The sequence below is a fragment of the Odontomachus brunneus genome, unplaced genomic scaffold, assembly GCF_010583005.1.
Source record: "Odontomachus brunneus isolate Ranch 3 - 2012 unplaced genomic scaffold, Obru_v1 Obru_scaffold_112, whole genome shotgun sequence".
Taxonomy (NCBI): Eukaryota; Metazoa; Arthropoda; class Insecta; order Hymenoptera; family Formicidae; genus Odontomachus; species Odontomachus brunneus.
Genome location: NW_022639562.1, coordinates 350,028 through 372,720, shown reverse-complemented (window position 1 = coordinate 372,720; position 22,693 = coordinate 350,028). Strand labels below are relative to the sequence as shown.

At 45.4% G+C, this 22,693-nt stretch overlaps 1 protein-coding gene across 11 annotated transcripts in view; it reads left to right on the top strand.

Moving 5' to 3' along the window:
• Positions 1 to 22,693, top strand: part of LOC116849333 (protein unc-79 homolog) — a 736,358-nt gene that overhangs the window by 691,546 nt on the left and 22,119 nt on the right. The gene's annotated exons all lie outside the window — the stretch shown is intronic.

Genomic DNA, 22,693 nt, shown 5'->3' with positions numbered 1-22,693 from the left:
ATATATATATATATATATATATATATATATATATATATATATATATATATATATATATATATATACGTCAAAAAAGTAATATTTATTGCCTCCCAAGCAACCCAAGCTATAATTAAGCTTCTCAGTAAACAACTAAAGTGAACAACTCTACTGATTGTCATTTTTGTTATTTGCAGCATCAAAACACTAATTGTTATTAATATTAAAATAACAAAATTAAAAATATGGAGTTAATTACTTTTGTTTCTGAAAGATTTAGTTAGAAAGATTTAGATTTAGTTAAATCCGAAGATGTAGATAGACAGCAAAAAGAACTTGTATCTTTTGTTGCGTTAATTTTGTGCAAATTATCGGACATGAGAGCTAAATATCGAACATCAATTTTCATGATTCGAGGCATTTGTCTTCTCGCGTTCAGACTTGATTTGACCACACACTTGAACGTAAATTAGAAGAAGTTTATTGCGTTTCTTTGTCTTTACATCTGTCAACATAGAAAGAAGTTTTGCGGCATTAGAATTTGAATTAGGAAGAAATCGAATTGCATCGACTAATTTTATTAACATAGAATATAACGGTCTCCCGTTGTGTAAATTGCGTTTTGGTCTGTTCAGGGGTTCAGGAGTAAGGTATATTTTCGCTTGGTTGATAGAATAAATGCTCGTTAATCTTAGTTTGGCTAATTATTCGTTTGTCAAATTATGGTGGATACATACAATGCCTAATAATGAATGGGTGTATTGCGTGTACTCGCCTGGGTGGCTTAGACGTGTTGGTTGCGCTTCGCGGATGCTTTGCGTTGGCCGCGGAGATCTCGTACTTGCGTTTACAGGTTGTGATGCCGAGTATTTCCGGCCGGAGCGTTTGGTTACAGGCAGGGGCTGCCGAGTATCCTCGGCCGAACTATATGTAGTTCGTAGAGGAAAAACGGATGCCGAGTATTCTCGGCCGAACTAAATTATTTAATTCAAGAGAGAATGCTGTGCGTATCCACAGCTGAGAGTGATTCTCGGTATATCTGCCGATTTAGAGACGAGTCGAGAACGATTTGAAATTCGCTAGGATCTTACTTGCGTTATGTACTATTTTCCTTCGCTCTTTCGGATTACTTCGTGATTAGTTGCTGCTTGTCAGAACTTTTGTCTATCGCTCGTCTTTTGTTTTTTGGTTCGCTGTTTACTTAGCTTTCTTCTATTATGTTCTCGACGCATGTTACGGATGTACGGCGAGTTTGTGTGCGGAGAACGCGCCGAAAGATTGGTCGCAGTGTTCGGTGACGCAAGTCGTAGTGATGCTCCAGTGCATCGTTATCCAAATAGCACAAAACAATCCTATGAATATTTTAAGAATATTCTTCAAGAATATTTGGAATATTCCATAGGACATTCGTATATATTCATAGTGTGTTCGTAGAACATTCGAATGGCACTAGTTTAAATATTTTCAAAATGTGAATAGAATAATCTACCGAATATTCTATATATTAAGTTATGAATGTTTATAGAAAATTCCGAAAGAATATGAACGTCCGCGCCGCTCATGCTCGCGCCGTCCACGCCATCCGCCCATTCATGTATTTCGCGGCATATATTTTTTAGCCGCGGATTCAAACTCTAAGAATTTGCAAACGTACGCGTATTAAATATTAAGGACTGTGCGACAACATTTTGCAAATGTATGCATGTTACATTCGACAGTAAGATGCGCAAAAAAAGTGTGACACTCGATTCTTATTACTAATAAGCACGTACACAGTGCTCCGCGACAAGATTTTGCAAGCATTTGCATGTTATGTATCAAGGACACTCGCTCCGTAAAAGACCAGATAAAATTTTAAGACAATTTGTGGTGTATCGGGAAATATGGGAAAGTAATATAAATAAACAGTAGTTCTTATGATTACAATTTATATATTTTGAAAGTGTTACATGTACAGATTATTTGTTCAATACTTCATAATACATTTATTGCGTACGCCAATAGCTCGCAATCGATAAGTAAACTGCTGTCAAGTCCCCGCTATTGTGTATCGCCGATATCGCATTATACGTTTCGGTAATATTCTTCTCTCCAAGAATTTTTACAAAATTTCTACATTTTGTATTAACCCTCATTGTACACACTATAAAAAAGTTACGGGAAGTACACACTGGGTTAGCGTAACCCGGGCAACTTTGAAAACCTATATCTCGAGATCTAATTGTTCAAATTTAATGCTTTTTTTTTTTAATCGATAGAAAATTATCTTCGAAACAATATGAAAGAAGTTTCATGACGATATAGTTAACACGCTCAGATATTTATAAATAAATAAAAGAAAACTTTTTATTTTTTTCTTATAAATCGTTTTTTTTTGTTTAACGTTCATAATTTTATGAAAAATACATGTTTAGGGTTCCATAAGGAGTCGTTGAAAAGCAAAAAAGTTGAACTTCAAAATGTTCCAAGTAAGTTTTTGTCTAATCCAAGAACCATATTATTCTTGCAAGTTAAAAATAAATTTTTTATGAACAAAAATGAGGTAAAATTTAGGAATTACCAATTTTGCACGAAAACAAACATTTTTTATAAGCTATTTTTATACATTTTATTAATTTATAACCTATTGAAAATAAAACAATGAAAACATGATAAATGTAAATGTTATCCATAAAAAAAGCATGAATTTTTATTTATTTTTATAAATCGATATTTTTTATGGATAGGAGATAACAAGAAAAAAATTGTTACTATTACAAATTATTGTAGTTTAATTCATTCTTTTAAACATAATATATGTATTGCAATATTAATAGGTATAATTATTAACAGGTATTTATAGGTATTTATAGGTATACAATTATTAGAAAAAAATTAATAACTTACTTGTAATGCTTTGAAAATATATGTGAATAGAGAATAATGCACTTTTAGGACGCTATATGTAAATGAAAAAACAGTTTAAAGCAATTTTACAAAATATTTGATATTTTTACTTCGCACGATTTTGTGATGTAAAGTACACACTGGGTAAAACTAACCCGCACCCCAGCTTCAGATGCTCGCCCGTCGACTCCTGCGTGTGGAATGAACGCATCCAGCGGAGGAATAGGAGTTGGGACTACAAACTTTGTTCCCCCCCGGTCCTAGTTCCCTGCCCTTTCGCATTCCTAGACATTGCACTTTTGAAAAACGGCCTGGTTACGCTAACCCAGTGAGGGTTAGCAATATGTATATTTTCATATAACCACGCGTACATATAGTCAATGCAATGCTCGAGAGTAAACACATTCCAATGTAGCTGGTTGCAAGTACAGGCAGTTATCGGATAATGTGAGTTTAAAAGTTTCTTGCCGTATATCGTGCAACATGCCACCACCAAATCGCGAATTCATAGTGGAGAGGAGGACGCTCCTGTTGCAAAAGTTGTAAAATGTCTTCACGTTTTGCCATCAATCCTCCCCAAGTTGCCAAATGTAGAACCAATTGATTGCCAGGATTATCACCAATGCAACTAGTTGCACAATGGATATCGGTCCTACGCTGATCCCGAACTCCAAGTATTTAAAAGATATTGATCAAAAGTATTGTCTGAAAATATTCGTGTAATTTTTAAGATTTCTCTCTTAAACGTCACAGTGTGGCATTTTTGTGCTGACATATCGATTTGTGGACACGGTCGACAGTAAGATGTGCATAAAATGTAAAACAGGATAATATTACAAATGAACACGTGCGACAGTAAGATTCGAAATAATCAGAAAATGGGAAACACGATATAATGGTCATAGAGGTATGCATATTTTTGTACATTTGTAATCCCTTCCAAATAAGACACATTTTGTTAGAAAAAGATATGCTGTTGATATATAAATTCGTACCATGCCAATATGAACAATAGCATTTGTAAATCTAATGTGTACTTGGTAAAAGAAATGGAAGATTTTGCGCAAATCGAGCGGGAATTGCGGGAGCAGTCGACTCGACTGAGTTCGCGAGACGAGTACGACGCGTGGGTGCAAAAGTGTGATGAGTGCCTCGAGTCGTTGGAAGGACATAGCCGAGCAAAAAAAAACTGAGATTATCGATCGTTAATAGACAGTCATTGGTTATTCGAATCGCATAACTAGAGGGTTTAAAAAATACGTTGCGCACACGTTTTGTGTATGCAGGATACAGCGCGAGAGACGCAGGACTCGTTTGGTGCGAGATCGATATCGCTTTCGATAATCGCGTATTAACTGAAGATGTCATCGACGCGAACCATATCGAACCTGATTAATTTCTTGAGGATGCAAAGACTATGGTGCTCGAGCGCGTATAGGATGTAATGAAGAGACACGCAAACGTGAAAGTGAACACTGCGTTTAACGGTGAAGTCGTCGCAGGTGAAAACCGTGCAATAAAGAACATCAATACGAAAAACTGTGAACTCTTATCTGCGTCCGATCTACAAGAGTGGTACGAGTGATGCATCGTTAAGCCCACATTAGCTTTTTTAGAAGAATTCCAGGATCGCGATAGCGGGTGGACGCTATCTTACGATTAATGTGAACAAATACAATCCGTTACGCGGAATGTCACCTTGAGTTAACGCGTGAGATACAGTTGAAGCGAGCTGTGATTAATGTTAAATCTATGGACAATGCGAGTTTTGTGTGGGCAATGGTCGCAGCTCTGTATCCAGCCGAGATAAACGCAGATCGCGCATCATCGTATCCCCATTACATGAACGTATTCAATCTTCAAGACATTGAATTTTCCATGAAAATTAATCAAATAACAAGGTTTGAGTAATTAAACGAAATATCCATCAATGTGTACGGTATGATGAGAGAAAAGAACGAAGCGTCTACCATCGTTCCAATACGTCTCATTAACCGAAAGAGAGACCAGCAGGTCAACTTATTGTACATGTCAGATTTACAAGCTGATAACTTGGGGTATTTTGCATGGATCAAAAATTTATTCCGACTTGTAAGCTTCCAATCGAGCAAAAAAGCTCAAGAAATATATCTGTGATTGGTATGTATAAAAATATAAAATATAAAAAAGAAATATATATATATTATTTGTAAAGATAAAAAATGTTTTTGTAGATGCTTACACTATTTCAGTTCCAGCGAAATGTTGTATGACCATACAGTAGACTGCCAAAAACTGAACGACCGCGCCATCTTGTTGCCCAGCGAAGACAATAAATGATTGAGTTTTAGCAACCATAGCAGAAAGGAGCGAGGTCTCTTTATTATGTACGCTGACCTGGAATGCATCTTACAGAAGACTATGAGCGTGAAGGAGAAGGAGAAATGTATATCGCGCGTGTACCTGCATCATAGAGTATTTAGTATAGCATATTACATATTGTTTGTATGACGATTCTTTATCCACATACCGATATCGTCGCAATAATGACTGCGTCTCATGGTTCGTCGAGCAACTCGAAGAAATAGCTCACCGCGTAAAGGCTATCCACCAATGTTCCCATGGAAACGTTATCGAAAAAACAGTGGGCGGTATTCCGCAACACGACGCAATGTCACGTGTGCCAGAAACCATTTGCAGCAGAGGATACGCGCGTACGCGATTATTGTCATTTCACCGGCTGCTATCGAAGTCCAGTGCATTCAAATTGCAACTTAATTATAAAAATTCTTATTGCATTCCAATCGTTTTGCACAATTTATCCGGTTAAAATTCGCATTTCATCATCAAGGAAATAGCAAATGCATTTGAGGGTTCAATCGATGTACTGCCGATAACAAAAAAAAACATTTCGTTTACAAAGAACTTTCAAGATACAGCAGACAAATCCAAAAATGTTGCAAAATTACGTTTCATCGATTCGTGCAAATTTCTCAACAATAGTCTCAACAAATTGGCAGTAGTATATGTACAGCTTCCGTGAGACAGGGCGTGGCCTATTTTTCGGTGGTGGGGGTAAAAGCTGGCGCCGGTGTGTCAGGGGTGGAAGAAGGGGGACCAGGGGGGTTAGATTGGGATGAGTCGAGAGTGGGGGAGGGTCCCAAAATGGAATGGTGGAGAAATTTTGCAGGTATGGTGGAGGGGGATAAAATGTGGAATAAAAATTATTAATATTTGGAGTGGGGGCGGTGGATGTGTCGCCCTCACTATAAATCGGGTGGGATTATTCAGGGTGATTTTTATGTATATTATTTTATTTCTTTTTATTGCATTGTTTCTTATGACTTCGTCTCTTGCGGCATGAGCGTTGTCTGGAAGTTCCGAGTCTCGACTGATGAGTGAGTCGAGAAGGAGTAGGTGACGATGGAGGAGCTAGGGGTAGGGGGTAGTCGTCGGTTGCTGACGTATAAGGGTGAGGGAAATTTATGCTATTGGTTCGTTTACTGGTCAGCTATGGATATTCACGGGGATTGGTTTTAACCTGAGGGTCTCCCCCGCCTCGTCGCCTACGTCGAGAATATGAGAATGCTAGGTATGACCTGGAAAATTTAGGCGAAAAGGGCCTTACTGAACGTTAGACGAAGGTGGGGAGCTAGTGGGAGAGGGTAGTCGTCATATGTCTCGGCGTGAGGAGTAAGGAAGATCTATTGGTTCGTCTAGTGGTCAGCTACGGTTATTCGCGGGGATTGGTTCTTTTCCGCAGCGCTCCCCGCATCGACGCTTACGTCGAGAAGAGTTGAGGAGTGGGAGACGTTACCGGAAAATTATGACGAAAAGATGTTCCCTGAAAGTTAGAAGAGCGAGAGAGGGGGGAGCAGGTCTGGACAGCTATGGGTATGCGGTGTTCGGTCTCGGTGTTCGAAGAAAGAAATATTTTTAAAAGAAAAAGTCCACTATTTATTTATATACATATAATCGTGAATACATTTCTACTTATTTCGTATACATTTGGAAGCGCAGTATTGAATATAATGTTGAGAAGTATAGAGTATAGAGCACTTAAGCTTACAATTGGAGAATATTTTATCGAATAATTTTACAATCATTTGATCGTTTCGCTCGAGATCGGTATAAAAAAGTTTAATAAATTGATTAAGATTATAACCGCGGCACATATAGTAAAGACAAACGCAAGAATATTGTCCCCAAGTTTGCGCTGAATATCCCTGTAGCTGGGTGGTGTTCCATCGCTGGATGATGGAATTTCTTCTAAATCGAAGAAGGAATCTGGAGTCGATCGGTGGTAGCCCGTAGCTGTCGAAGTATGTCCCCGTTCCGTGTTTATCGACGTAGAAGGCGACCCAGTGCTGCCCTGGACGGTCATGATTGTCGGTATTAGCGACTATCGCCGTCGACCTCGTCCACACCTTCGGTACTCGGTCGGCTGGGTAGACCCCTGAGTGTCTAACATCGAATCGCTTGTAGAATTTCGAGCGAATTCATTTTGGTAGGATAGAGAAGTATGTAAAGTATTTACCTGGGGTATGATCACTGTTATTTCGTCGTTCGTTCTATCTTCCGTTGTTTTCGTTCCTTCGACGGTTCTCTTTGCGGCTTCCTCCGACAAAGGCTTTGTTGTTGTTTGGGGTGGGCTGAAATTATAGCAAAAATCTGCGCTATGGTCGGACGACACCTCGCTCACTTCACTGCTGCTGAGCCTGTCCACTCCTTGCTCCTCCTCCTCCTTCTCCTCCTCCTCCTTCACAACCTGCTCCCGCTTTTTCAGCTCTCCGTTTTTCTCTCCGTACCGCTCTCGCGCGTTTGACCACTCTTTTAATTTAGCCGCGTTGTTTAAGGCGCAATGAAAATCAAAGCCCCACACTGTCGCATGATAGCCGTGATATGCACCTTATTTCGCGCTCGCTCGATGGCAAACATTTGAAGGAGGGAGAGATTTCCTCGAGATTATATACCTCTCTTCCTAGTAAATTACGCAAATAATCCATTTTCTCTCCGCCCCTGGTGTAAATACGTCGGGCGTTTCTGAATATTTCGCGCAAGTGCTGCAACAAATATTCCGGATCGGTCTCTCCGTCACACCATTCGATCCCGTGATAATTTTTTGTGAGCCAGTAATTTTGCCGTTTTGTCTTCTCCTTCAATGTGCCAAACGGATATTGTGGTCGTAAAATCCAATGCCCGGTGTATGCTGCGTGAACTGCGACAACGGCGACTTCTTTAGCCGTAAAGTTATCGTCGTTATCCCGAAAAGCCTGCACGTCGATGACTAATTCCATATTCACCTATTTCCAACATTCACCGAGATCGTTCACTTCGCACAAGTTGCAGCGTTAAGGTCTCGAGGAGAAATGTCTAATCTAGCCCCGGGGTAGAGCTATTTTTTCAAAGAATCGCAGACACGTGTCAAAAAGATGGTGGGGGGAAAGCGGCGTGGGGGTTTGTTTCCTAGCCGGCATAATCTACAATGACTTGACGAGATGAGTCAATTTCTAATACACTGTCAAATTCCGCGTAGACGATACAATTAATTGTCGCTACGAGGGCTCTGTCAAACCGTACTTCCAGTCGTAAAGAACCGTGTTTCACGAGATTCCAATGTCCCGCGCAATTGGCGGACAGATTGGAGGTAAGATCGAAAGCGAAAAGAGTAAACCCGTTTAAGTATTCTTTTCTAGTTATTCCCATACCCTCGTTCAAAAAGTAGATACCGGTCCCCGAAAATAGCGTTTGATAAGCCTCGACATAGAGCTGTGCCGTGGGAGAAAAGTCGAGCTGCAACGGTCGACTAGGAATTTGTTTACCGTCGACATACATAGAGAAGAAATTTATGCCGAAATTGCAGAAATTAAACGGATTTAATTTTCTATCCCCGTTAAATGCTTTATTATCGACAAAGCCGACTATTATTCGCTTTGGTAATTGTCCAAGTATGACGTTATCCAACGATTCGCCCACAAGTCCGCGGTGAATCGTGAAAGATTTAACTTCGACTCTTGTGAGAGGGTACTTGGCGGTGTGATTGCTTAGCATTCTCGCGTGCGCGAGCAATATTCCGGGATTTATTTTAACCCTTCTTACGAGTAAACTAGCTTCTAGAATATGTATTTTCGATGCGCTATTAGCTTCCACGAGACAGAAGGCATCTTTCGAACGAACGAGCCGTAGCCTCACTTCTACTCCGTTCAGTAAGAATTTATCTTGATTGAATTGTCGCAATGAAGATGTCCTATGAGATCTACCGCTTGTTCGTCTCGTACGAACGTGGTGCGCCACTCTAGCCCGATATTTTGTAGCTCCGCCTCCGCCCCCGGTAAAGCGTCCATATGCTGCGTGGTATCTTCGTACCACAGGGCCGAAGTCAGATGCGATCTTTTTGCCGGAGTAGCGCCTCGATGTACGCGCGATAGGCGTAAGCGTTGCTCGGGGGTGACACGAGTTTTTGATTGAAATATACGTCGATTTGGTTGAACAACGAATGTAGAAAATGGTTTACGGTGCCTACTTTGACGTCGGCTCTTTGAACTCGTGCCAGCGGGTTCTTTTCTATTCGCACGCGAAGCGACAGCATAGTGTGCGTGAGGTCTATGTATTCTTCTCCATGTCCGGGTACGACGAATTCTATGGGAGCGTCGTCCGCGAGAGAGGACACGGGTTTGTAATAAATCCATTGCGAATTCTCGATGCTGGTTTGGGTGGGCGGTAAAGAGAAGAGATCCAGCTCGCTCTTCAAGCACTCGCTGGAATGTGTGTGAAGAAAAGACATGCTTAGTTTTCGTCTCGTTGAGAGCGTTTGTTTCGACGATTAAGAGAAAATGTCGGATACGGTACGTTTCTTGTTAACACTACGGCGTTTTGCGGTTCTGCCACCGCGTCTTCCTGCTATACGTGTCTTCTTCTTCTTCTTCGATGATTTTTTCGCCCCCGTATTTCCCCGTTTCGTCTTAGTTTTCGACGATTTCGAAGAACTCCTCTTGCCGCGGCGACTACGTTTACGCGAAGCAGATTTAGCGATGTAACCGCCGAGTCTGTCGAAAGGAAACTGGAGCTTCTTAATCTTCGTCGCCGAGTTATATCCGGATCCCTTCATCAGTTTACTGATTTCTTCTCTGGCCCTCCTCTTAAGATTCACTCCCGATTCTTTAAGTCGGGTTTTGACCGCAGTTTTCAACGGCGTGTTATTTCCCACGTCCCCGATTATATTAATGCCGCTGCGTAAAGCTTCTTTTCCAACAGCGCGTAAAGCGCCGGTCAAATAAGGAAGCGCTCGTCTAAATAGCCCCTCGAGAAATCTTCCGATACCGTGACCGCGCTGGTACGTCGAACCTACGAAAATACGGGGAATTCCACCACCGCGGCCGCCCTCAGTCTGCGCCTCGTAATATTTCTGGTAATGACTCATATCGCGTTATAATATCAAATTCTCTTTAATCGCAACGCCTAAAGTGCAAGATCACCGTCAGCGTCCGAAATTCGAATGGTATGCTCTCCCCCGTTTGATCTCTTATATCTATTTCTATCGTTCGAGAACAAGTCAAACGTAGAGAGATGTAATTAGCGTGTGAAAAATTCTTTGTGGCGTTACAACCAAAAATGCGCCTGTCGAGCGAGTGCTCGACCGGGACCACTCGAAGAAGAGGGGAAGAGACATCCCCCGTTACATAAGGTTCGCAGATGTCGCAATAAATGAAGAGTTTATCGGGAATACCTCGCGCGATACTACCCGGCGCGTCGGACGTGAGTTCCCCCGTTGTCGACGAAATCATGTAAAATAATTCCTCGCTAACTTCGCGTGCGCTCGATGTAGATTTCGAATCGGGATAGCGCGATACGGATTCGATATTCGCCACCTCGGGATATATTAGTTCTGCGCGTTTTTCGTGCGTATCGAACCCTAGCATATGACCGAGCTTGTCGGAGAATTTTACACAATGGGTCAAAGTAAATGACAATGTTTTTTGTCGCACTTGAGACTCATGAAGACTCTGCCACCGAGTCGCGAATCTACCCGCCAAACGATGTGCGCACCGATCTCCACACAAGCGCTGTTTAAGGCCGATATCAAATCCGGTAGATCGCCGTAAAAGCCGGGGATTATGCTAGCGGTTTCGATCTCGACCGTTTTCTGCGGCTCGTGCTCCTCGATATTGACGAAAACGAGTTGACCCTCCTCTCCGGCTTGTATGTGCAAAAAACTGTAGGGAAATTGAATCTCGGTGAGCGCGACTTCCCATTGACCGCGCAAATCCACTTGTTGAGGTAATTCCGTGATAAACGACGTGGTCGTATTTTCCTGAAAGTATCGCATGCTGCTGTTGCTAGGTAGAATCATGAGAAATTGTTCTCGCATTATGCCCGAGCGATTTCAGATTCGAAGCGGATATCCACGAATTAAATTTAGAGGGGTATCCTCGCCAGCTAACTAGCAATTCCTTACCGGCGCCGCGTTCCCTGCTTTTTATCACCTTGTCAACGATAAACTCCTCTTCTCGCAAATTTTTACTCACCCCTGTTAGTTCATGTTCGTAGAATATTCCGTCTATAACTTCACCCGATAGATCGCTCAATTCGTATACTCTCGGCTCTCGCCACGCAAGAACGCGATGAATTTGAAATATTTCCTCGCTCCAATTCGCCTTGTATCCTTTCTCGAAGGTGCCTTTTGCCCTACTGACTTGCACCAGTTCGCCCACCGCGTATTTAGCCTTTCGTTTACGAACTCTCCCCTTGCGCTCGTATCGTCGTTTTGTATTTTTGCGTGCGATGCAAGCGTTTTCGAGCGTAACACTCGCCGGCTGTATCAAAGTGGCGGAATGACGGGTATGATTGTAGGCGCACACGATATCCTGCAAAATATCGATGTAACGATGCGTATTCCGATGAGTAAAATAGCGCCACATTCGTTCCTTGAGCGTTCTATTGAAGCGCTCGATTACAGCGGCTTTGACATTGGGATTTCGAGTTACGCGAAAACGTATGCCCTTTTCTTTCAAAAAGTTTTGAAAGGAACGCGCGAGGAATTCTTTTTCCTTGTCTGTCTGTAGATACACAGGTAACCGTCCCTCGCTCCTCGAGAGCACGCGTCGGAGTGCCGCCGTCACGCTAACACCTGTTTTGTCACGTATCGCTTCCACCCAGACGTATTTGCTGAGCACATCGATAATCGTGAGCAAGTAGCAGTAGTCATCGTTGTAGTTCTTGAGATTGCGAAGCTCGATCAAATCAGCCTCCCACACGTCGTCAATATTCGTCACGTTGTAATGTAAGCGGGGAAATTTGCGTCGTATCGGTCTGTGCAGCGTGTACGCGTCTTGTGACTCGAGCCAACTAATAATTTCGTTTCGATTGAAATCCGTCTCGGCGGCGCGCGAAAGATTTTCCACGGCTGAGTATCCCGCATAGTGCGCGGGATTATAGTATAATTTTTCCAGCCTCGTCATTCCAAAAGGTTCCAATCCAACAATCGTCTCTTCCTTGCGAATTTAGAATCTCTGTCACTCACGCGCGTTTTATTCTTCTTGTTGTTGCTGGATATAAACACCTCGTTGTCTCGTTCCTCTTCGAACGATGTCTCACCGGATCCGCGTTTACCGGCCGCCACCCTTGTCCCGGGAAAAGTTACGTTTTTACGCGCCGACGACGACGACGACGGACCTTCGAGGATATACGCGTTACTGTCCAAAGGTTCTCGGAGATTCCAATTTAACAATCGCCTCTTCCTCGCGAGTTTGGAATCGCGGTCACTCACGCGGGTTTTGTTCTTGTTACCGTCGCCGGTTATAAACGCCGAGTATCCCTCATCGTCGCGCTCATCTTCGAGCGATCCTTTGTCGAACGCGCGTTTATCTGCTCACGCTCTCGCTCTTGGAATAGGAGTGCTACTACGCGCCGCTAAATCATCGGGAATAGAAATGCTATCGCGCAAAGGCGATTCTTCGGTGAAAATCTGGCGAATGCTCTTCTCTCGTAATTCGCGATTTCCCACGAATTCGGGAGGAGTAGCTATATCGCGCAATAGTCGAGCGAATCGGCCTCTCCCCGTCGCCTTTAAGGTTTTTCTCTCGCGTACCGCATCGTTTACGAGTTCGGCGATGTTCGTTCCCCTTAAAACGTTCCCGTCTATACTCACGACCCCTTGCCTGTCCCAGCTTATTCTAACGGGCACCGCCACATCGCATAAATGTCGCAATAGCTTGCGCGCTTTACCGCGATAACTTTTTGGGATTTTATCCAGTATTCCTCTGATGCTTTTCTGCTCGCCGCGGCGTCCACGACGGAGGGCTTTGCCGACGGGGCGGCTCAATGCGCCCGCGTTATCTTCATCGATACGCGCCTCCGTCGGTGCGTCCTCCTCCTCCTCCACTTCCCTCGTCACTCTCTCATGATGACGACGATCGAGCTCCGGTTCGTCATCGAGGACGTTGTCGTTTCCGTCGTCCTCGGGACGATTGTTTTCGGCAACGTCGTCGTCATTGCTAACGCCCACGTTTTCGCGCGTTTGTTGATTTTTTTCTTCTTCTCGGAAAAAATGCAGGTAACGTTGAAGCGCCTCTCTGTACAATTCCCATTTCTCGTGATCCGGCATCGTTGAGTCGAGAATTCGTCTCATCTCGGCGTCGAGTCGCGACAAAACGGTTCCCGGGGTGCGTACGATATTTTCACCGGATCCCGCGTCGTTATTCGCCGAAACGGCGGGAAACACGGCAGGTTGTTGTTGTTGCTGTAGCTGCTGGTGCTGCTGCATTCTCGCGAGATTTTCCGCAGAAACCAAAACCATCTTTCTCGCTCTTTCCATGATTCATCCGCGCGAGCGTTCGATTTAATTAATTTCGCGATCTGCTGATAACGCTCGATAGAATAGCACCGAGTATGGGTCCGATCAGGTAAGGCAAGAATCCCCCTCTTTGCACGATAATTTTCCTCTTGGCTTGCAAATTAGTGCGTTTACTAGCGATATTCCACAGCGCGGTTTTGTACCTGGACAAACGATTTTTTTCCCGCTGGTCGAGCGGTACGTTATCTCTGAGTGTGTTAAAAGCGCATTCACAGATACAGACGATGAAATCGTTACCTGCGCTGCGTAAGAAGGAGGTCCGCTCTTTTTTCGTTAAATAGCACAGTGCTTTCAGAAGGCAGACGTTTTTCCGGTCGATGGAACGACACGCGATACTCGTCGTTCTATCGCTACTCCTGCGTTTCGATGTCATCGCGAAGACGCGACTGTCGCGATTCGGGTGAGCGTGCAGAGTTTTATACGTGATTTCCCGAAGATCTACGCGGGACGTAAACATAATGGGCTTTATCCGTGGGGAAGATGCACGCTCGAAATCGAAATTCGTCGGGAGTGGTCTGTTTCAAATCGAGTAGCAAATATTCGTGCGGTCGCGAAGTAGCGTCGTGGTACGCCTCTTCCAGAAACTTCAGATCATCCGGATAAACTTGACGCGCCAAGTGGCGAATTTGCGCGCGATCGCGAGGATTTTTGAATACTACGATGTAATTGCTATTGAGAGAAATATCCCGCTGTCCGCGACCTTGATGAAAGAGATTTTGGGAAATCAGTATAACGCTGAGGTTCTTGTGATGACTACCTTTTGTGAACAAATCCACAATCATGTCGCACGAGGACGATTCCCTCATAAGGTCATCGATTATCACTAATTTTGCGCAAAGCGGATCGTGCGAGTAATCATCGGGGCGGGGTAAACCCTCGCGAAACTCGATTATATTTCCCTCCGCGCGCTTTCCGATGTCGCACGATGCCGCCCCGGACTTTTCGCGGCGGTACAGCGAATCCACTTCGTGCTGCAGTTGACGATAGGCTTCCTGCCACACCGCGTAATAAAACAAAATTTTCTCGAAACGGACGTCGGACATGACGGACAAATGACGAAGAAAAGTCTTCACGAAGATCGTTTTACCGCATCCCGTTGAACCGCAAACGATCGACGTCCAAGGATGCCTCCAGCGCACGTCCATGTTGCGCGAACAAGCGGTCTCCGCGCGCGACTCTCTGGGGGGAAATAAAAAAAGACCGTCTTGCGATCGCGGATTTATATCTCGAATCGCGCGACTATGAGCTAGCAAACCCACGCGGGAGGCCCACGCGACGGCCGCGGCGCGGTTCGCGCCGTGAGCGTGCTTCCTCACGCGACGCGCAAAAAGCTTATTTAGCGCTGGGGGGAAAGATACAGCTCGTATACCCTAGCGCTAGAACCGCGATTGTTGAGCTTATCGCGTTGGAACAAACGATATTTCTCGGTTTACGCTCAGGTGAGATATTTTATCCTCTTGTTTGAAAGTTACTTTTATCCGTCGCACTTAAACGTCGCTCAAGAAATTCAAAATTGTTTCGCTCGCTCGCTTAAAGTCTAGGGATTGGAGGAGATATGAGTATGTGTAAGAACAAAAAATTGATTTAAAAAGTTTTTTATTTTTTACATTCGCTTTCGCTGCATATAAAAGTCCTTATTTTTTAAATATAGTGCGTAAAATATACATAGATCTTTCTACAGGAGAAGGAGTAAACAGACAGAGTATATTCCGCAAATTTCGCATTTTTTCTTATATTTTACAGTTTTTACATTTTTCTTACCCTAGAAATAATTTTAAAATCTTACGCTTCAAGTAAGTAAAACAAAGGAGAGATATATCGCTATTCGCTGAAGATGTAACCGTACGGTACGGAGTATCCGTTGTCGTTAAAACTGCGCTTTAGCAATACCGGCATGCAGGACTTTGTCTCGTCTCTTGTGACAACGTCGTGACATACGGTGCGCCGAATCGCGCTAAATCACAGTTTTATCACGGTTTTATCCTCAGCCGTTTCTTCTCCCCTCTTTAACTTTTACTCGGCTAGTAACAATACCTTAATGGAACTAAAATTAAGCACGCGAGAATTTTCAAAATTCAGGGTTATCTCCTTCACTTTGCAAATTTCTCGCGCGCATCCTTCGCCCGTACGAACAACGTAAGCGTAAAATTTCGGGCCGGCGGATACGAACGTCTCGATGTAGCTACCGGGGCCGTGACTCTCGAGTTCGTTCGTCATATCGCCCAAAAAATTTCCCGTACGCGGTTCGTACTCGCCGGGATCACCGGTGCTCAAATATATGCACGAATCGGTATCGTAATATAAAACGCGACGATCTAACTTTTCTAAATACGAATAAAGTTTTAATCGGGCTAACGCCGTGGTGTAAGCGGCTATCGCGACGCTGGTCAGCGGAGATGGAGTGACGGCTTCTCGCCTCATTCGCCACGAAACATATATCACCTCGTCGTTTACGGACAATACGTTTGTTATTTCGTGTTCCGGGCTCGTGAGCAGTGCCGTGAAACTCTCCCACGTTCTAACAATTTCGGTATTCGGTAGATTAGACCGTTGGCCGAATTTATCCCAGAAGGAGTTGAGGCAGAGCTTCGCGACCGAGCGCAAGCCTGGATTCGGGGAGATATTCGCCCTATTGAGAACAATACCCTCGACTTTCTCGTATTCGCGCAAATAACGTTCCTTGCCGCCTTCGTCATTCGCGCATTCGTTCGGCCAACCGCTAGCCTCTTGCTTCAATTGCAGAAAGCAGTTGATATACTCGGTGAACAATCCTTCCCGCCGCGTAACCGGATCGTATCGCGTGACTTTGTACCTCCATATTTCGCTCACGCTCGTGACGCGATAACGTTTCTCGATAGCCTTACGTAACTCGCAAGACACCCACGCACCTTCGAATTCACGATCGGCAGGGTCGTCATGCGTACACGGCCTGAGAAAATGTCTCACAGCAGCTGCGACAAAGCGCGAATAGCAATTTTCCGTTCACGCGATAAGGGAGTACCGGATGGAAGAGATCGCGCGGCGCGAGCATTCTGCAACGTACGAGACCTTCTACGGCGTCAAAGTTAAAATCGGGACCTGCTCCGATCAAGGCGCAACACTCCTCACCCACGTAAATGTCCGGATGACCGAGCGGAAAAGCACCCGTCTTCAGCACATACGGGTACAAAGAACACACGTCCACGTAGCGTATCTTCTCCGTACCAGTAACTTTGTACCGCGTGACGATATTTTCCGTACGCCCGCCGTAGAACGCCTTGCGAGGTTCGAGGGGATTGTTTCTCAACATGGGATGATTCTCAACGAATTCGCGTATCTCGCGATTTTCGCGCAGCTCCCGATCGAAGATACACCCCCACTTTTCCGTAACGACGTAGCCCCGTTTTCTAAGACGACGCGTCGTCGCGAATGTGCGCTCGTAACGCGCTTCCATCGTATCCTCGTGCGACACGGTTGAGAGCGGTCTGTCGCGGTTCACGCAAAAACACTCGGGACATCCGTGCCAAAAACAACCGTGAAACTGCAGCACGTGACGTTGCCGGGGATTCTCCGTTTCATAATACCCGTCGACGAGCGTGCCTTCCGATAAACGCCGTTCCCGAGCTCTCGTCGGGTGAATTATCGTACGGCCGAGCTCATGCTCCATCTGCAATAACCATTGCAGCGCTTTACGCGATTGCGCGTTGACGCCCCTATAACCCCCGAGCGGGATTATCCCAATTTTCTTCTCGCGCAAAAAGTTTTTGCGAAAAACTTTTATACACGTGGAAGCGATAGTCGTGCATTCTTCGAACGGGCACACGTTTCCGCGATCTAGGAAAATTTTTCGATAAGCCAGACACTCTCGTTGAAGAATATCTACGTCGATCCGGCAATAGCGCACTATCTTCTGTTGAAAATTAAATACCGCGTTTTTACCCGTCATTTCAGCGTGCCACGTTAAAAATTGTTCGCGTTCGTCCGATTTCATCGTATCCGATGAATAATAATCAATATCCGGTAGCGGGCCTGTCGCGGATCCGACGGAAGAAGTTCCCGTCGGCGAGCGACCGAGCGCGCTGATCTCGCCTAGTGCTAGGCGCGGTGAGGTGTTAGGTGATCGCCGTATGACACAAGACAGTTCACTTACAGTCACTTCTTTATTTTCATTACACCAAAAAAATATAATTGGGCGCAGGCGAGGATCGACGGTTACAGCTGTACGACGGAGATCTTCTTGGTGCCGACGGCCGGGTCAGCCGAGCGCGACGGAGATCTTGCTGAGCGCGTCGGAGGCGCTCCGCGGGCGGATATCTTGAGCGCGAGCGACGGAAATCTTCCGCGTCCCAGACGCCCGCGTTCGCGGCCGTCGGTCCAGCGCCCTTGCGTGAACAATGCACAAACAGCGATAAAAAACAATGACGAACTCGATTGCTCGTCGGTGGTCAGCGGCCGTAGACGCTGTGGCGACGCTGACCAGGATACAGAACTGTACGGTCGCTTTTACGAGGCGACGGTCGCGAGGAGTACATCCTGACCGGCGATGAGAGAGCGAGGCGAGAGCCGGCCCGAGAGATTGAGAGAAATCTCTGGCGCTCGATAAGCCTCGCTAGAGAACCGAAAAACGCGAAGCTGCACGCGTACAGGTACAACTGAATCGTTGCTGGTGATACCGGATGGCCAGCTTCAAGTGCGAGCGAAAACGACGAACGGTCGCGATGTACAGAGTAACGGCTGCTCCGGCGCTCTGAGAAAACAGCTGATCGAATTGGCAGAGCGCACGCGACGTTCACTACGTTATGAGCGGGATTGCCTCCGATGACGGTGAGGTGAGCTTCTAACGAAAAAGCTCTTGACGACAGAGCGATCGCTTATTGGTTGCGATTGTCAAGCGGCTCGCTCGCTGCGAGAAAAATGCCTTATATGGACCGCTTGGCGACATCGGCGATCTAACGTGAGAGTAGACTCGCGCCTATGTTTTATTTGTTTGGCCGAATGGTTGTCTTGGCAACCGCGACAAGCGAGCGAACTGTAGCGTGAAAAAAGCGGCTTCACGCGGGGGATCGCTCGGTTGTCGCTAAGAGACTTGCTCGACCGAAAGTTCTAGAACATTCGGCCGACTTTTCGAGACTGCCTTTGGCGATCTCGAACAGGGCCGATATAATTTTGATTTTCAATTGTGTTGAATAAATGCGGAAATACGCCTTTGGCGACGGAATTCTTCAGTCCGAAAGCTTTCGGTAACGCCGACAGCCGCATAGGCATGTAATTAGCGCTGTCGAGAAATTTTGTCCGTCCCACGGTTAATAATACAATTTTTGTCCCATTTAATATTATTTTCGGCTCGTCCGTCTTACCGCTCTCGACCAGGTAGCGCAGGATGAACTGCGAGTCGAACGTCGCCGCATTGTGCGCGATACAGATGAAGCAGGAGAAACGCTTCGTCGTTCTCGTTGCAAAATCGACGAATTGTTTTACCGGATCATCGCGAAATACAAATTCGCGCACCCCGCACCAACGACATCGCGACGCCATATCGTCCTCTCCCAGGCGAGCTTTGCACGTTTGCTGCGCGACGCAAAGTGTAACCACGTGCGTTTTAACATTCGCGCACCCTTCGAGCATTTCGTCTTGCCGCGTCTCGAAGTCGTAAAATATAAACGCTGCGCGACCCTTCCGTTCTGCTCTCGCATCGTCGTCATTATTGTCGCTATCACCGGTCTTATCGACATTTTCGAGTTCTTTCGCGTTGACCGATGCCGATACGCGACCCCCTCGAAACGGCCGCATGAAACACAGGTGATTCAGCGATTTCGACGCGCAACATATGCGACAATAAGCCACGCCGTACGCGTGTTTTGCGCCCGATCTTTTCAAACGCCCGCAATCGCTGCAAAATCTCACGGCGTCGCAAACACTCGACGACGATTTGTCGGCGTAAGATTTCGGTGCGCGATGACGTTCGAAACAGCTCTCGCCGTAAAACACGCGGTTACACGCGTCGCAGCCGACCAATCGCGCGTCTAGCTTCTCGCACAGCGGCGCACCGAGGCAAGGCGGACACGTATCTGAGCACCGATGACCCGTTTCACGACAGTAACCCTTGTTACAGGGAACACAATAATATCTACTAGCCGAGGTGGCTTTTAAATTTAAAATAGGCCTATAATGCCGCGAGCGGTCATAATACATTATATTTAATATATACTTGGCTATAGGAGAACGAGAGGCTAGCGTCGAGTGTCCGTCATATAAAGGAGGGACTCCGCGACCGAAACTCTTGAAATTATAAACGACAATCGCGATATTTTCTAGCGAGAGAAGCTGCTGAAAACGCTCGATCTCCGGGATGCCGCATCCTTCCTCGGGTATAACTATACCGGCGTTTCTCGTTAGTTCTTCCGCCAAACGCCTCTGCAACGCGGAATATGGGTGCCTTATGTTTTCCCATTTTCTATGAAGCTCGCCCATGCGTACTGTGCCGCGTTCGCAATAAACACGAGCCACGACGAGGGAGCGCGGGAGACACATATTATCCCGATTATTTATATTTAAGATCGAGTGTTTTACCACATCTTCGCGCGTTAATTTATTCGATTTTCCCCCTCGGCCCGAAGGCATCCCGACATTGTACACAGTTATTAAAAAGCGTTCCGCGATATCGTGACCCCCGGCGCTCTGCGCAACCGAACTTACGAGGCCCCAGATATCCTCGTGAGTCAAGTCTCGCACCGGGCGAAACGACAAGCCGGCCGGCCCGCGTGTTAAAGCCGTTGAGGCGAAAGACAGCCCCACGTAATCGTTCGCGTTAGCGGAATTAACAGCGTAAGAATAGATTTCGCGGAACGCGTTTTCTAAATGTTTACCGATGTCGGTGCCTTCGACAGGCAGGAGAATCTTTATACTAGCATCTCGTCCTAATATATGGAAATTTCTAAACCGCCGCGCGTTTTCCTCTCGTATTTCAATAATTAAACTTAACATTACCGCGCTCGTGAGGAACTTCTTCCTCTTCTTCCTCCTCCATAGGCTTCTCTCTCGCCGGTTCTATTTCAGAGGAGGAGAGAACGCGTCCGCGTGTGCCTCCTTGTTGTACTGTAAAAGAATAATGCAAAATAATTAGAAACGCGAGCTCTGTAAAAAATATTTAATATTTTAAGCCAACTTACAACTTACGTTCGAATTTACTTTTCCGGCGTTAAATTGAAATACGATAATTCCTGACTAGGACCCCATACGGGGGAATCAGGAAAAATTCGTAATTCCGGGGGGATTTCCGCGTTACCCTTCCACAATATTCTTTCCCATTCCGCTTCTCTTTCCGCCTCTAGAATATACGGTATACGATCTTCCCCTTCGTCGGAATGGAGGCTAACCGGCGAGTAACTCGGTTCTAATTTCATTTACAATCAGTTTTGATTAAATTCGAACGTAAACTAAACGTAAATAAACATCTAGAGAATTCCGCGTGAGTTTGCACGCAAAAATTCTCACCTGCTAATGCTAAAGAAAGCGGCTCTCGATAGCGGCGAATGTTTTCTCCATTATCCCCGGCATTGTCGTCGTCGTCGCGTTCCTCTCCCGCATTACTCTCCTCGATACCGTCTTCGTCGACATTGACGTCGTTGCCGCCGTCATTGACGACGACGACGACGTTGCCATCATCGCCGTCGTCATCATTCTCGTCGTCGTCGTCGTCGTCGCTGTCGGATCTATTTCCACCATCTCCGGCAACGCTATCGCCGTCGTCGGTGTCGTCGTCGTCTTCGTCGTCGTTATCCTCGTCGTCGTCGTCGTCGTCGTCGTCGACATCCTCCTCGTCGCCGTCACCGTCGTCGCCGTCGGCGTCGTCCGCACCGGTAGCGGCGGCGCCTAGAGTTTCGCTAGCGCCGGCATTATTTTCGATGTTTTCTGAAAATAAAATTATACTTATATCGCATAAATCGATTTTAACATGGCAACTTTTGTTATTTTATAAATATTTATACCGTCTTACCTATGGGTTCAGCAGCGACGACGACGGGCTCGTTCACAAGCGTTTCCACGCTGCCGATGCTATCGGAATCCCATAAGTCGGCTTCAGATGACTGAGCATTATTACGGCCTAAAAATTATTTTGGTGTTAAATAATTTACCCGATAAACTGCCTTAAATCCTCTCTCCCCCGATTTGTACTTACGCGAAGTCGCCTGACTCGGGTAAGCTGGTTCCTCCGCGAAGCGTTTACGACCCCGTGGAAGAAGCTCAAACGCTTCCTCGCCACTGCTACCGACGGCTACGAGAGTCGCTCTTATAAAACGATAAAAACAATAATTATTCTAAAAATTTGCGTAAATTACTTAGTTTTAGTTTCGTTATAAAATCGATATGTTTTAACTTACGTTGTAGGATATCGCGTCGGCGATAATACCCCACACGTCCTCGACGTTCTCTTCAAAATCCCGTCGAAATATTAGAATTTCACGGATTATTTCCGCTAATTTCGGATCACCCCGAAATTTTTCACACTTACGCACAAGCGCTAGCAACGTACTGCTACAAGCGCATGCAAAAGAATAAAATATGTTATAATTTTCCGCGTCATCGCCGGAAATATGCGTCAAATATCGAACGCTATCGATGCTCGCGGCGTTTAAAGCCGTAACAATGAACTCGCGCACTAACGTACCTATTCGCGATATTGTATCGGGGTCTCACGGCAGAAAACTGACGGAAAATGCGAAACCAGAGTTTTCTCCTCGCATGTATACCCTCAAAATCTTACTCCTCTCTCTCTCCTAGGACAAAACGCTTCTCCCAGGAAAGAAGGATTTTTTAAATTATTAGGGTTTATCGTCGAAAAACACACTCGGTAAATATTGAGGTAAATAGTAAGACCTGACGGATTAAGCGTTTTCAAAGTTGTTTTTTCTACCGGATGTGTGAGAATGCGCGACCATTCGCCGACAAAAGAATGATTCGGGTATATAACAGCGCGCTTCCTCTAGGAAAATTGCTCTTTTTAAAAAGGGAATTCCA